Source organism: Megalobrama amblycephala, linkage group LG1 (genome assembly GCF_018812025.1).
Source record: "Megalobrama amblycephala isolate DHTTF-2021 linkage group LG1, ASM1881202v1, whole genome shotgun sequence".
In the NCBI taxonomy this organism is placed as follows: domain Eukaryota; kingdom Metazoa; phylum Chordata; class Actinopteri; order Cypriniformes; family Xenocyprididae; genus Megalobrama; species Megalobrama amblycephala.
In genome coordinates, this window is record NC_063044.1 from 70,197,624 (window position 1) to 70,212,230 (window position 14,607).

Consider the following 14,607-nt stretch of genomic DNA (forward strand, 5'->3'; position numbering starts at 1 on the left):
CAACATATTCCTGAGAATGAATGGCTAAAACTACTATTTCAAATGTCTAAGAATAACTAAACATTTGAAATTTAAGTGTTAATTACAAGTTTGTTGCAATTTACAGAAATATCTTTCAAACGATTTTTTTTTTCATCCTAGCCCATAATTTAAGAATCTATATCCTCCGTTGCTCCATACAAAAAACAAAAAAAAACATGATTTCCTGCTATAAGAGGATGTCAAAAGTTTATGTAGGCCTTTATTTGTTGTTTGCATAAACCTTGCACCACACACATTTACTTATTATAATTATTTTTATAGTGGCTTGCATGACAGTGAACTCAATTTATACAGTACAATGGGTTAAATGATCAGATAAAACATTATTTCCATTATGTTTGGCTAATTGACTACCATTCATATAACCACAGTTTTACCACAAATACCATGGTTAAACTCGGTTAGAGTAGCAAAACCATGGTTAATTTGTGGTTACCATGGTTTAACTATGGTTTAACTACATGGTTTGACTACATTTTTTTGGTTTTATTTGTAGTAAAACCATATGGTTCATTTTCGTAAGGGCATTATTGTCAAACTAGCTATTCTCCTTCAAAAAAATCTAACCTGCCACATATGGGAAAGTCAACAGGCACAGGATACTTACATTGTTTGTTTTTTTTAAAAACGAGGTGATTGTTTTTTGTCTCTTCATTCCGAAATCACCGACTCAGTCGGTGTCAGCTCAGTCATAGTATATGATCACTATGGTTACCGCTCTAAGTCCTACAGGCCAGCTCCTCATAGGACCCCGCGTTGCCAAGTCCGCGGTTTTCCATATGGGTTTTTCCGCAGAATTGGGCTACTTCATCACTATTTCCGCGGGCTGTTTTTCATGTCGCGGGTTGAAGCAACACCAAATGTGATTTTTACCGGGGAAGCAGTCCCCCTGAAACGCGACTGGGCTTGTTTTGAGTAGCAATTGGGTGGGTTTTGTTGTAACCTGGCAACCCTCCCGGCGTCACTCAGGAGTCGTAGCAAGCCAAGCACGCGCGCACACACACACACACACACACACACACACACAGAGCGTAAACGTCAGGTATCGTGTGTTTATTGACAGCAGAACAGCGTGTAGTGAGAACGTGACTACAAAGTAATAGTGACCGGTGTAGATTATTATTGTGTGTCACCTTGCTCTGCCCCGTTCGTAGGGGGGGACGGATCGGGTCACTATGAATCTGGGGGGGACATGTCCCCCCCGTCCCCAGTGCCATCTGCGCGCCTGGGATATGTCATGGAATGAAAAGGCATATTTTGATACTCTTACTGTTTTGGATACATAAATTGTCTATAGTGTGCTGATGCAGCTCCATTGATTATATCTTGAAGTGTAAAATACCGAGTCGCGGTCAGTTTCGTCTCTCAGTTGGTGCGCACGCGCGCACGCGCACACACACACACACACAAAATGTTTCGATGCAGAGCGAGGATCTCTCGCGCCAACAAGCTCTAAAAGAAGGTGTGGCAGTCAGAGTGACAGTTTGCTCTTCCAATGTCTTGTCTGATATCGTCAGTAATTTGCATATTTCCGTCCCGCCCCTCCTGCGGTTGAATCTGCATGTCACTCAAAAAACTCCTGTATTCTGATCAGGGCCGGTTCTAGACATTTGGAGGCCCTAAGCAAACTTTATGTTGGAGGCCCCCGGTCCACACCCCTCCTAATAAAAAGCACTTTATTCCTTACCTTTTATTCTTTACCTTTTTATTTAACATCTGTTATTAAAACATCTGTTATTAAAATTAAAAAAAATTATATAGCTACACATTTATATATATTTGTTTTATTTTTATATGTCCATATTAATCAAACTTTAACTAAGGTAATCTCTTGTTTGTTGAGGATGCTATCTTTTTTTTTTTTTTTTTTTTTTTTTTGGTAGTAATTTTTTCAGTAATTTATTTACAGTAGCCTAACAGACCTACCCACTATTTGGGATAACAAACTGTAGGCCTACAGTAAAATGAAAGAAAAGGAAAATCACTTAAGTAAATGAACATCATGCCTTAATCATTTTTTGGACAGGATTTTCCCCTCCTGTTGAGCCAATTTAAACTATATTATCATATGTATTGCAATGCAATACTTCAAATATGCACTACACACTCTTAAAAATAAAGGTTCCAAAAGGGAGTTTTTACACAGTGATACCATAAAAGAACCACTTTTGGTTCCCCAAAGAACCTTTCAGTAAACGGTAGTGCACTCTAAAAAAATGCTGAGTTAAAAAAAAAAAACCCAATTTAGGTTGAAAAGGGACAAACCCAGCAATTGGGGTGTTTTAAACCAGCGGTTGGGTTAAATGTTTTTTTTAACTCAACTATTGTGTAAAAATGACTGTATTGCTTACTTAAAATAAACCCAAAGTATGCTGAAAATTAACATGTATTAATATGTTTAATAAATGAACATTTACACTCTAAAAAAAATGCTGGGTTAAAAACAACCCAAGTTGGGTTAAATATGGACAAACCCAGCAGGTTGGGTTAAAGGGCACATATTATGCCCTCTTTCACAAGATGCAATATAACTCACTGGTCTGGTCAAGTTTCAGCTTAAAATACCCCACAAATTTGCCCCTATTTGGGGATGAGCAAAAACATGCCTTTTACTATATTGCTGGCTAAAAAAATAAATCCAAAATTGGTTGAAAAAAATGGCTGGGTGAAAACAACCCAATCCCTGGGTTTGTCCATATTTAACCCAGCATTTTTTTTTTTTTTTTTTTTTTTTTTTTTGAGTGTATTAACAAGTTTAATGAATAATAATTAAACAATAAACATTTAAGTTGCTTATTAATAAATGTTCCCCTTTTGATTATTGTTGCCTCTAGTAATTAGACTGATTTTTAATTTTTGGTTCATTTTAAGCCAGCCATATAGTCATTTTTAAACAGTTGGGTTAAAAAAAAAAACTGCCCAGCAGCACGTTGGGCAAACATTTAACCCAGCCGCTGGCTTTGTCCATTTTCAACCCAGCATTTTTTAGAGTGTGGAACCATTTTTTTTCCCACAGTAAATAACCTTTTGTGTTATGTGTAAAGGTTCCGTGGATTTTAAATGTTCATGTAACCACAGAAGAGTGTAGGCTACACAAATCAACTACTATATGGTAAAAGTGAAAGAGATAAAAAGAAAAATTCTAAGCATAAATACTTAATTACTTTATAAAATTGTACGCTGATTTTTCAGTAAACATAACAACAATATGTATGTTTTGAAAACCGAAAGTAAGTATTGCGTTAGAAAAATAATGTAAACAGCAGAATTTAAAAGATACAGACAGTTGAGATACTGTTTTTGAAACATTAAAAAAAGTACTCTAGTGCTGTAATGGCATATTCTAGCTCTTTGACTTTGAATACGAACTTTGCTTTTACTTCAGTATGTAGTCTGCTCCCGATGCGATGTCATTCATTAAGCACAAATTTAAAGTGTCGCAGTCTGGACGCGTCGACGGCGCTCGTGCTCTTTTAAACTCATAAACCGGCAAATGATCTATCCAGAAATAACGCCGATCGACAGAACACGTTTATTTTTAGAATAGAGATGACGACAACTCGCACACCTACATTACGAACTGCACTTATTTGCGTCCCTGTTTTGGCGTTTTGCTTTGCACCTCACGAAGGATGTTCATTTCGGCGCAATCATAATTCAATGACTTAAAGCCAGTCAGCTGCAGAAAAGTTGCATTTTCGTAACTTTTTTTCATGTGTTTAGAAGGTGAGACCCACTTTGATACGGTGACAATAGTTGGTTTCATTACAAGTGAGAATCACTGTGAATTCATTTATATCCAATGGAAAAAGAGCCTTTTGCTAGGGGGATCTTACGGCAGTGGAGGCAGGAGGCCCCTCCTCCATGCCCGAGGCCCTAGGCAACTGCCTGCTCTGCCTATAGGTAGCGCCGGCCCTGATTCTGATCTGCATCGGAGCCTATGATAGTGTTGCGCAATATAGGCCTACTAATATTAAAAAAATAAAATAAATAATGAGTAAGTTATAGGCTATTGGGAAGACGAATACATTAATCTTGGTTAAAATATAAAAATGACAAAATGATTTGCTAACTTCAGCATATAATTAAACATGGGTCTTATTTTACTATGCAAAAAATGCATAGAAAAAAAGCTCACTAGAAATAAAGCATACAGTGACAATGTGTCCAGTCATCTCATCTAGTCAAGTCTTTCTCGGTTTGTGTCAGTAACATCCTTTGAATGAACGAATGTGAACTTCGAACAGGGAAAGTCCCTAAAAGTGTGCAGCTCTACCACAGTGTGTGTGTGTATGTGTGTGTGTGTGTGTGTGTGTGATCATAACAGAGTGAGAAACACACGCTTCAGTCCAACAGATCTGAATTACGGAGGAGTTTGTTATAAAATTCAGTGTTTCATGAAGATGCAAAGATGGAGAAGAAGGTTTGTGGGGTTTGAGAACCAGAACCAAAGCTGAGCAATAAAGGTTTAGGAGGTGAAGAAAAATACAAATATTGTCAAATTCACTCAGTATTACTTGATCTAATTCACTACTGTAGTGGAGCCAGGATTGTTTTCATAGGGAAAAATGAGTGACTATAAAGTACTGGACTGTTTTCGTGCCTGTAACACAACTGAATACAAATAATTTGTACTTTATCTTAATTAAGATACAGTTAAATACACATCAATTGTATTCAGTTGTGCTGCAGGCACTAAAACAGTCCAGTTCATTAGTCAAAATCATTTTCATGTTGAACTAATGCAGATTTCTGTGCCACCCTGTGTTGATTCCAGCTTTATATATATTATATAATTACTATATAATATAATAATATATATATTGTGTGCATCAGTAACACAAACAAACTTCAAATCTCAAAAACTGCTTGCAGCCTTGCACACTCACATTTAAATCACATATTTCAAATAATTAACAAAATCTGTGATGAACTATCACATGGTCCTCAAAATGCATTTAAAAGCTTATGTTTCAGGTTGCTCCAGCTAAAACGCATGTGCAGTCTTTTCGAGCACACTTTCTTTCTCCTATTTTTATAATAATATCATGAATGAACCATTTTATCTAAAGTTTTGGTCAGACTTCAGAGTTCAAAAGGGCAAACAGTCAAAGTTATTTTATAATATGAGTTGTCTTGAGATACAACAAAATGCAAAACTGCGAAGTCGTTGACTTTGCAAGTGGACTTTTAAAGCTGGAATAATGAGTGGATTAAGCATTGTCTGACTCCTCTCTAAAATATGCATTCTTACAGCCATCTAAAACATAGTCATAATTCATCAACATTAGCTTATAAGCAATCGCTTGGCATAAATGTGCGCTGTTCATTGATTTCTAAGTGCTGCTGGGCAAGGATGTTTTCCCGCGGTTAGATCAGCACGTTACACTTAAAATCTTCCACACAGGATAGCGGTCCTGACTGAATATCTTCCCAAATCGTCCCTCTCTATCATTTTCATCTCGTTTTTATTCGTTGACGAAAATGAGAGTTTTTTTTTTTTTTTTCATAGTTTTAGTCATTGCCTTGTTTTCGTACGTAAAAAAAAAAAAAAAAAAAAAAAAAAATGCTGATGAAAATTATGACGAAATTAACACTGATGTGAATTAGTAACCATAAATCGACACCCATCTGAACCTCTACTCTATAATATGTCCATATCTAAATAGCCTACAGTTTGCCGCCCGTCTGTATTTTTACTACAAATGCTCTACGAAGGCATCATTTATGTCGTTTGGAATGCAGTGGATTTATATATTTAAAATATGAAACTCGCTTACAGAAGGCTGCTCTCAATTTCATACTTTCAAATGCTGACGCTTTGTTTGTGAGTGTTTAATGCGTCTCAAAATGGTTTTATGACGCAAAATTAATGTAAACACAGCCAGTTTCTTAAGGGATTAAATGGACAGGACAACCGCATTACTTATTATATTCCAAAAGAGATCCGTGCGTGAATGCAATTTATTAGATCTCCCGCTGTCTGTGATGTAACAATCAAACGACGTGAGAAAGAAAACGTTCAGATAATCTTAAATACTGAAAGCACTCTTTGTTTGCTTGTAATATGTTTCGTCACTCCTCTTTATTATTTGATACTTGCTTCTATGTTTTTAAGTTAGTGTAAAATTCTTAACATGGCCATTGTTTAAAAATCATTGTTTAATTCAATTATACAATTAGTCCTACATTTTTGTCAATTTGTAATATTTTTAAAAAGTATCCCTACTTATGTAAGCATATGTAAATGTAAGGATTTTTTTAATTAATAGGAATAATAAAGGGACTAATTAATTAATAAGTAAAAAAAGTGGATCAAGAATTGTTTTAGAATCGGATCATGACTCCCAAAATCGAAATCGGATCGTTAGGTGACTAAAGATTCCCACCCCTACTTTATAATAACTATTAATTAAAGTAATTTGATCATTAATGTATGTACAGAAACTGACAAAGATCATAAAACTCTTAGCGTTTCATGTGTCAAACTTCATTGATATTTATCTATTTATTACCCACGTTCATCATTACAGGGACAATATGATTTTTAATGTGAATCATCAGCCTTCACAGAAGCACAACGCACCATTTTCTTTGAAAGAATTAGTCAGTTACCCGTGATATCATTTCTAATCTAAAGACATGTTTATTATATCAAACCTAATATAACAGAGTAAACAGCACAAAAGCACACAGAGGTCCTTAAAATACTAAACATTCTTCAGTTACATTAATTATGCCATGACAAAACAGTTTAATTAGTACATAGGATGCCTTTAACCCTCAGAAAATGAGTCATTTTGAAGTTCGTAAATAACAGTTAAAGGCCTCTGAATTCAAGTAATGTGGGATATCTCCAAAATGCTGCAGTAAAATGTACTCATATGAAGTATGCATACTCTATGGGATGTCCCCTATAGACACAGACCATTCGTTTTTCTACTTATTTGAAATGAGGTGTTTATAGGCCTTTGAAGTTGAATAATGTGGCATATCTCCAAAATGCTGCAGTAAAATGTACTCATATGAAGGTATGCATACTCTATGGAACGTCCCCTATAGAAACAGACCGTTTTTTTTCTACTTATTTGAAATTAGGTGTTTATAGGCCTTTGAATGTCAAATAATGTGGCATATCTCCAAAATGCTGCAGTAAAATGTACTTATATGAGCTATGCGTACTCGATGGGACGTCCCCTATAGACACAGACCACTCGTTTTTTCTACTTATCTGAAATGAGGTGTTTAAAGGCCTCTGAATTCAAGTAATGTGGGATATCTCCAAAATGTTGCAGTAAAATGTACTCATATGAGGTATGCATACTCTATGGGATGTCCCCTATAGACACAGAGCACTTAGTTTTTTCTACTTATTTGAAATGAGGTGTTTATAGGCCTCTGAAGTCAAATAATGTGGGATATCTCCAAAATGCTGCAGTAAAATGTGTTCATATGAGGTATGCATACTCTATAGGATGTCCCCTATAGAAACTTACCTTTCTTTACTTCTACTTATTTGAAATGAGGTGTTTATAGGCCTCTGAAGTCAAATAATGTGGTATATCTCCAAAATGCTGCAGTAAAATGTACTCATATGAGGTATGCATACTCTATAGGATGTCCCCTATAGAAACTTACCTTTCTTTACTTCTACTTATTTGAAATGAGGTGTTTATAGGCCTCTGAATTCAAATAATGTGGGATATCTCCAAAATGCTGCAGTAAAATGTACTCATATGAAGTATGCATACTCTATGGGATGTCCCCAATAGACACAGAGCACTAGTTTTTTTTTTTACTTATTTGAAATGAGGTGTTTATAGGACTCTATGTTTTTTTTTTCTACTTATTAAAAATGAGGTCTTTATAGGCCTCCAAAGTCAAATAATGTGGCATATCTCCAAAATGCTGCAGTAAAATGTACTCATATGAGGTATGCATACTCTATGGGATGTCCCCTATAGAAACAGACCATTCGTTTTTTCTACTTATTTGAAATGAGGACCTTTATAGGCCTCTGAAGTCAAATAATGTGGCATATCTCCAAAATGCTGCAGTAAAATGTACTCATATGAGGTATGCATACTCTATGGGATGTCCCCTATAGAAACAGACCATTCGTTTTTTCTACTTATTTGAAATGAGGTGTTTATAGGCCTCTGAATTCAAATAATGTGGCATATCTCCAAAATGCTGCAGTAAAATGTACTCATATGAGGTATGCATATGCTATGGGATGTCCCCTATAGAAACAGACCATTACTTTTTTTCTACTTATTTGAAATGAGGTGTTTATAGGCCTCTGAAGTCAAATAATGTGGTATATCTCCAAAATGCTGCAGTAAAATGTACTCATATGAGGTATGCATACTCTATGGGACGTCCCCTATAGAAACAGACCTTTTTTTTCTACTTATTTGAAATGAGGTGTTTATAGGCCTCTGAAGTCAAATAATGTGGCATATCTCCAAAATGCTGCAGTAAAATGTACTCATATGAGGTATGCATACTCTATGGGACGTCCCCTATAGAAACAGACCATTTTTTTTCTACTTATTTGAAATGAGGTGTTTATAGGCCTCTGAAGTCAAATAATGTGGGATATCTCCAAAATGCTGCAGTAAAATGTACTCATATGAGGTATGCATACTCTATAGGATGTCCCCTATAGAAACAGACACTAGTTTTTTTCTACTTATTTGAAATGAGGTGTTTATAGGCCTCTGAAGTCAAATAATGTGGGATATCTCCAAAATGCTGCAGTAAAATGTACTCATATGAGGTATGCATACTCTATGGGATGTCCCCTATAGAAACAGACCATTTTTTTTTCTACTTATTTGAAATGAGGTGTTTATAGGCCTCTGAAGTCAAATAATGTGGGATATCTCCAAAATGCTGCAGTAAAATGTACTCATATGAGGTATGCATACTCTATAGGATGTCCCCTATAGAAACTTACCTTTTTTTTCTACTTATTTGAAATGAGGTGTTTATAGGCCTCTGAAGTCAAATAATGTGGCATATCTCCAAAATGCTGCAGTAAAATGTACTCATATGAGGTATGCATACTCTATGGATGTCCCCTATAGAAACTTACCTTTTTTTTCTACTTATTTGAAATGAGGTGTTTATAGGCCTCTGAAGTCAAATAATGTGGGATATCTCCAAAATGCTGCAGTAAAATGTACTCATATGAGGTATGCATACTCTATGGGATGTCCCCTATAGAAAAGCACCTAGTTTTTTTTCTACTTATTTGAAATGAGGTGTTTATAGGCCTCTGAAGTCAAATAATGTGGTATATCTCCAAAATGCTGCAGTAAAATGTACTCATATGAGGTATGCATACTCTATGGGACGTCCCCTATAGAAACAGACCATTTTTTTTCTACTTATTTGAAATGAGGTGTTTATAGGCCTCTGAAGTCAAATAATGTGGCATATCTCCAAAATGCTGCAGTAAAATGTACTCATATGAGGTATGCATACTCTATGGGATGTCCCCTATAGAAACAGACCATTTTTTTTCTACTTATTTGAAATGAGGTGTTTATAGGCCTCTGAAGTCAAATAATGTGGCATATCTCCAAAATGCTGCAGTAAAATGTACTCATATGAGGTATGCATACTCTATGGGACGTCCCCTATAGAAACAGACCTGTTTTTTTTTCTACTTATTTGAAATGAGGTGTTTATAGGCCTCTGAAGTCAAATAATGTGGTATATCTCCAAAATGCTGCAGTAAAATGTACTCATATGAGGTATGCATACTCTATAGGATGTCCCCTATAGAAACTTACCTTTTTTTTCTACTTATTTGAAATGAGGTGTTTATAGGCCTCTGAAGTCAAATAATGTGGTATATCTCCAAAATGCTGCAGTAAAATGTACTCATATGAGGTATGCATACTCTATGGGATGTCCCCTATAGAAACAGACCTTAGTTTTTTCTACTTATTTGAAATGAGGTGTTTATAGGCCTCTGAAGTCAAATAATGTGGTATATCTCCAAAATGCTGCAGTAAAATGTACTCATATGAGGTATGCATACTCTATGGGACGTCCCCTATAGAAACAGACCATTTTTTTTCTACTTATTTGAAATGAGGTGTTTATAGGCCTCTGAAGTCAAATAATGTGGCATATCTCCAAAATGCTGCAGTAAAATGTACTCATATGAGGTATGCATACTCTATGGGATGTCCCCTATAGAAACAGACCATTAGTTTTTTCTACTTATTTGAAATGAGGTGTTTATAGGCCTCTGAAGTCAAATAATGTGGATATCTCCAAAATGCTGCAGTAAAATGTACTCATATGAGGTATGCATACTCTATGGATGTCCCCTATAGAAACAGACCATTTTTTTTCTACTTATTTGAAATGAGGTGTTTATAGGCCTCTGAAGTCAAATAATGTGGTATATCTCCAAAATGCTGCAGTAAAATGTACTCATATGAGGTATGCATACTCTATGGGATGTCCCCTATAGAAACTTACCTTTTTTTTCTACTTATTTGAAATGAGGTGTTTATAGGCCTCTGAAGTCAAATAATGTGGGATATCTCCAAAATGCTGCAGTAAAATGTACTCATATGAGGTATGCATACTCTATAGGATGTCCCCTATAGAAACTTACCTTTTTTTTCTACTTATTTGAAATGAGGTGTTTATAGGCCTCTGAAGTCAAATAATGTGGTATATCTCCAAAATGCTGCAGTAAAATGTACTCATATGAGGTATGCATACTCTATGGGATGTCCCCTATAGAAACAGACCTTAGTTTTTTCTACTTATTTGAAATGAGGTGTTTATAGGCCTCTGAAGTCAAATAATGTGGTATATCTCCAAAATGCTGCAGTAAAATGTACTCATATGAGGTATGCATACTCTATGGGATGTCCCCTATAGAAACTTACCTTTTTTTTTCTACTTATTTGAAATGAGGTGTTTATAGGCCTCTGAAGTCAAATAATGTGGCATATCTCCAAAATGCTGCAGTAAAATGTACTCATATGAGGTATGCATACTCTATGGGATGTCCCCTATAGAACAGACCATTAGTTTTTTCTACTTATTTGAAATGAGGTGTTTATAGGCCTCTGAAGTCAAATAATGTGGATATCTCCAAAATGCTGCAGTAAAATGTACTCATATGAGGTATGCATACTCTATGGACGTCCCCTATAGAAACAGACCATTTTTTTTTCTACTTATTTGAAATGAGGTGTTTATAGGCCTCTGAAGTCAAATAATGTGGTATATCTCCAAAATGCTGCAGTAAAATGTACTCATATGAGGTATGCATACTCTATGGGATGTCCCCTATAGAAACTTACCTTTTTTTTCTACTTATTTGAAATGAGGTGTTTATAGGCCTCTGAAGTCAAATAATGTGGTATATCTCCAAAATGCTGCAGTAAAATGTACTCATATGAGGTATGCATACTCTATGGGATGTCCCCTATAGAAACAGACCATTTTTTTTCTACTTATTTGAAATGAGGTGTTTATAGGCCTTGAAGTCAAATAATGTGGCATATCTCCAAAATGCTGCAGTAAAATGTACTCATATGAGGTATGCATACTCTATGGGACGTCCCCTATAGAAACAGACCTTTGTTTTTTTTCTACTTATTTGAAATGAGGTGTTTATAGGCCTCCTGAAGTCAAATAATGTGGCATATCTCCAAAATGCTGCAGTAAAATGTACTCATATGAGGTATGCATACTCTATGGGATGTCCCCTATAGAAACAGACCATTAGTTTTTTCTACTTATTTGAAATGAGGTGTTTATAGGCCTCTGAAGTCAAATAATGTGGCATATCTCCAAAATGCTGCAGTAAAATGTACTCATATGAGGTATGCATACTCTATAGGATGTCCCCTATAGAAACAGACCATTTTTTTTCTACTTATTTGAAATGAGGTGTTTATAGGCCTCTGAAGTCAAATAATGTGGTATATCTCCAAAATGCTGCAGTAAAATGTACTCATATGAGGTATGCATACTCTATGGATGTCCCCTATAGAAACTTACCTTTCTTTACTTCTACTTATTTGAAATGAGGTGTTTATAGGCCTCTGAAGTCAAATAATGTGGTATATCTCCAAAATGCTGCAGTAAAATGTACTCATATGAGGTATGCATACTCTATGGGATGTCCCCTATAGAAACAGACCATTGTTTTTTCTACTTATTTGAAATGAGGTGTTTATAGGCCTCCTGAAGTCAAATAATGTGGCATATCTCCAAAATGCTGCAGTAAAATGTACTCATATGAGGTATGCATACTCTATGGGACGTCCCCTATAGAAACAGACCATTAGTTTTTTTTCTACTTATTTGAAATGAGGTGTTTATAGGCCTCTGAAGTCAAATAATGTGGCATATCTCCAAAATGCTGCAGTAAAATGTACTCATATGAGGTATGCATACTCTATGGGATGTCCCCTATAGAAACAGACCATTAGTTTTTTCTACTTATTTGAAATGAGGTGTTTATAGGCCTCTGAAGTCAAATAATGTGGTATATCTCCAAAATGCTGCAGTAAAATGTACTCATATGAGGTATGCATACTCTATGGGATGTCCCCTATAGAAACAGACCATTAGTTTTTTCTACTTATTTGAAATGAGGTGTTTATAGGCCTCTGAAGTCAAATAATGTGGTATATCTCCAAAATGCTGCAGTAAAATGTACTCATATGAGGTATGCATACTCTATAGGATGTCCCCTATAGAAACAGACCATTCGTTTTTTCTACTTATTTGAAATGAGGTGTTTATAGGCCTCTGAAGTCAAATAATGTGGTATATCTCCAAAATGCTGCAGTAAAATGTACTCATATGAGGTATGCATACTCTATGGGACGTCCCCTATAGAACAGACCATTTTTTTTCTACTTATTTGAAATGAGGTGTTTATAGGCCTCTGAAGTCAAATAATGTGGTATATCTCCAAAATGCTGCAGTAAAATGTACTTATATGAAATATGCATACTCTATGGGACGTCCCCTATAGACACAGACCATTCATTTTTTCTACTTATTTGAAATGAGGTGTTTATAGGCCTCTGAAGTCAAATAATGTGGCATATCTCCAAAATGCTGCAGTAAAATGTACTCATATGAGGTATGCATACTCTATGGGATGTCCCCTATAGAAACAGACCTTTGTTTTTTTCTACTTATTTAAAATGAGGTCTTTATAGGCCTCCAAAGTCAAATAATGTGGCATATCTCCAAAATGCTGCAGTAAAATGTACTCATAAGAGGTATGCATAGTCTATGGGACATCCCCTATAGACACAGACCATACTTTTTTCTACTTATTTGAAATGAGGTGTTTATAGACCTTTCAAGTCGAATAATGTGGCATATCTCCAAAATGCTGCAGTAAAATGTACTCATATGAGGTATGCATACTGTATGGGATGTATAGAAACAGACCATTGGTATTTTCTACTTATTTGAAATGAGGTCTTTATAAGCCTAATCAGACAGTAATCCTTATGTAGGAAGACAGTAACACACACACACACACACACATACATATAATACCTATATAATCTCTAACAATTATAGGCAAATAATAACAGAGAGATGGAAAGAAATATTAGAAAGACATTAGAAAGAAAAAAAGAAAGAAATATCAGAAAGAAAGACATTAAAAATAAAAAAGAAAGAGATATATCAGAAAAAAGAAAGATATAGTAAGAGAAAGAAAGAAACATTAGAAAGAAAAAGGAAAGAGATGGATAATCGAAAGAAAAATGTAGATATATTAGAAAGTTAGAAAGAAAGAAAGAAAGAAAGAAAGATAGATAGATAGATAGATAGATAGATAGATAGATAGATAGATAGATAGATAGATAGATAGATAGATAGATAGATAGATAGATAGATAGATAGATAGATAGATAGATAGATAGATAGATAGATGCTGTTCCTTAAATTACCGTATTTATAGTAATAGGCGCGCACACTTTTTTTTTTTGCCGGCTGGCTTGACCGTGTATTTTCAAACCGCGGCTGGCTTGACCGCAGTTACAGACTGCGGGCGATAAACAGCAGCTTCTGCTTTTAAAGTGGGAACTGCTTCATCTTTCAGTAAAAGCCTTTTTGCAAATCCAGCATTGAACTCTTGTAGATTCTGGAAGCTGTCTTCAGCACCGCATCCAGTGTAGACAATATTTGTGTAATTGACATCATACACTTTTACCTGACAAATAAATGTTACATTTCGATTTATTCTGGATTCTCCTGAAATCATTATGACCAGTAGATTATGGAAGGCTAAAGGCTGATTTATACTTCTGCGCCGAGTGTAAGCCGTCACTATGGCCGTTATGTGCTATTTACCTGTTGCAAAGAAATGTTATTTGCTTGCTTTTAAGTTAAAGCCATATAAAGATGATTGAACGCTGCTTATAAAGTACCTGCAATACTTAAAATGGTGTTAATGTAGAAACAAATGTATTTGACTTGACTCAGCATGAGATGAGCAAAAGTTGTGAAAGTTAGGTTCCTGAATTTAATGTTTTGTAACCAAGAACA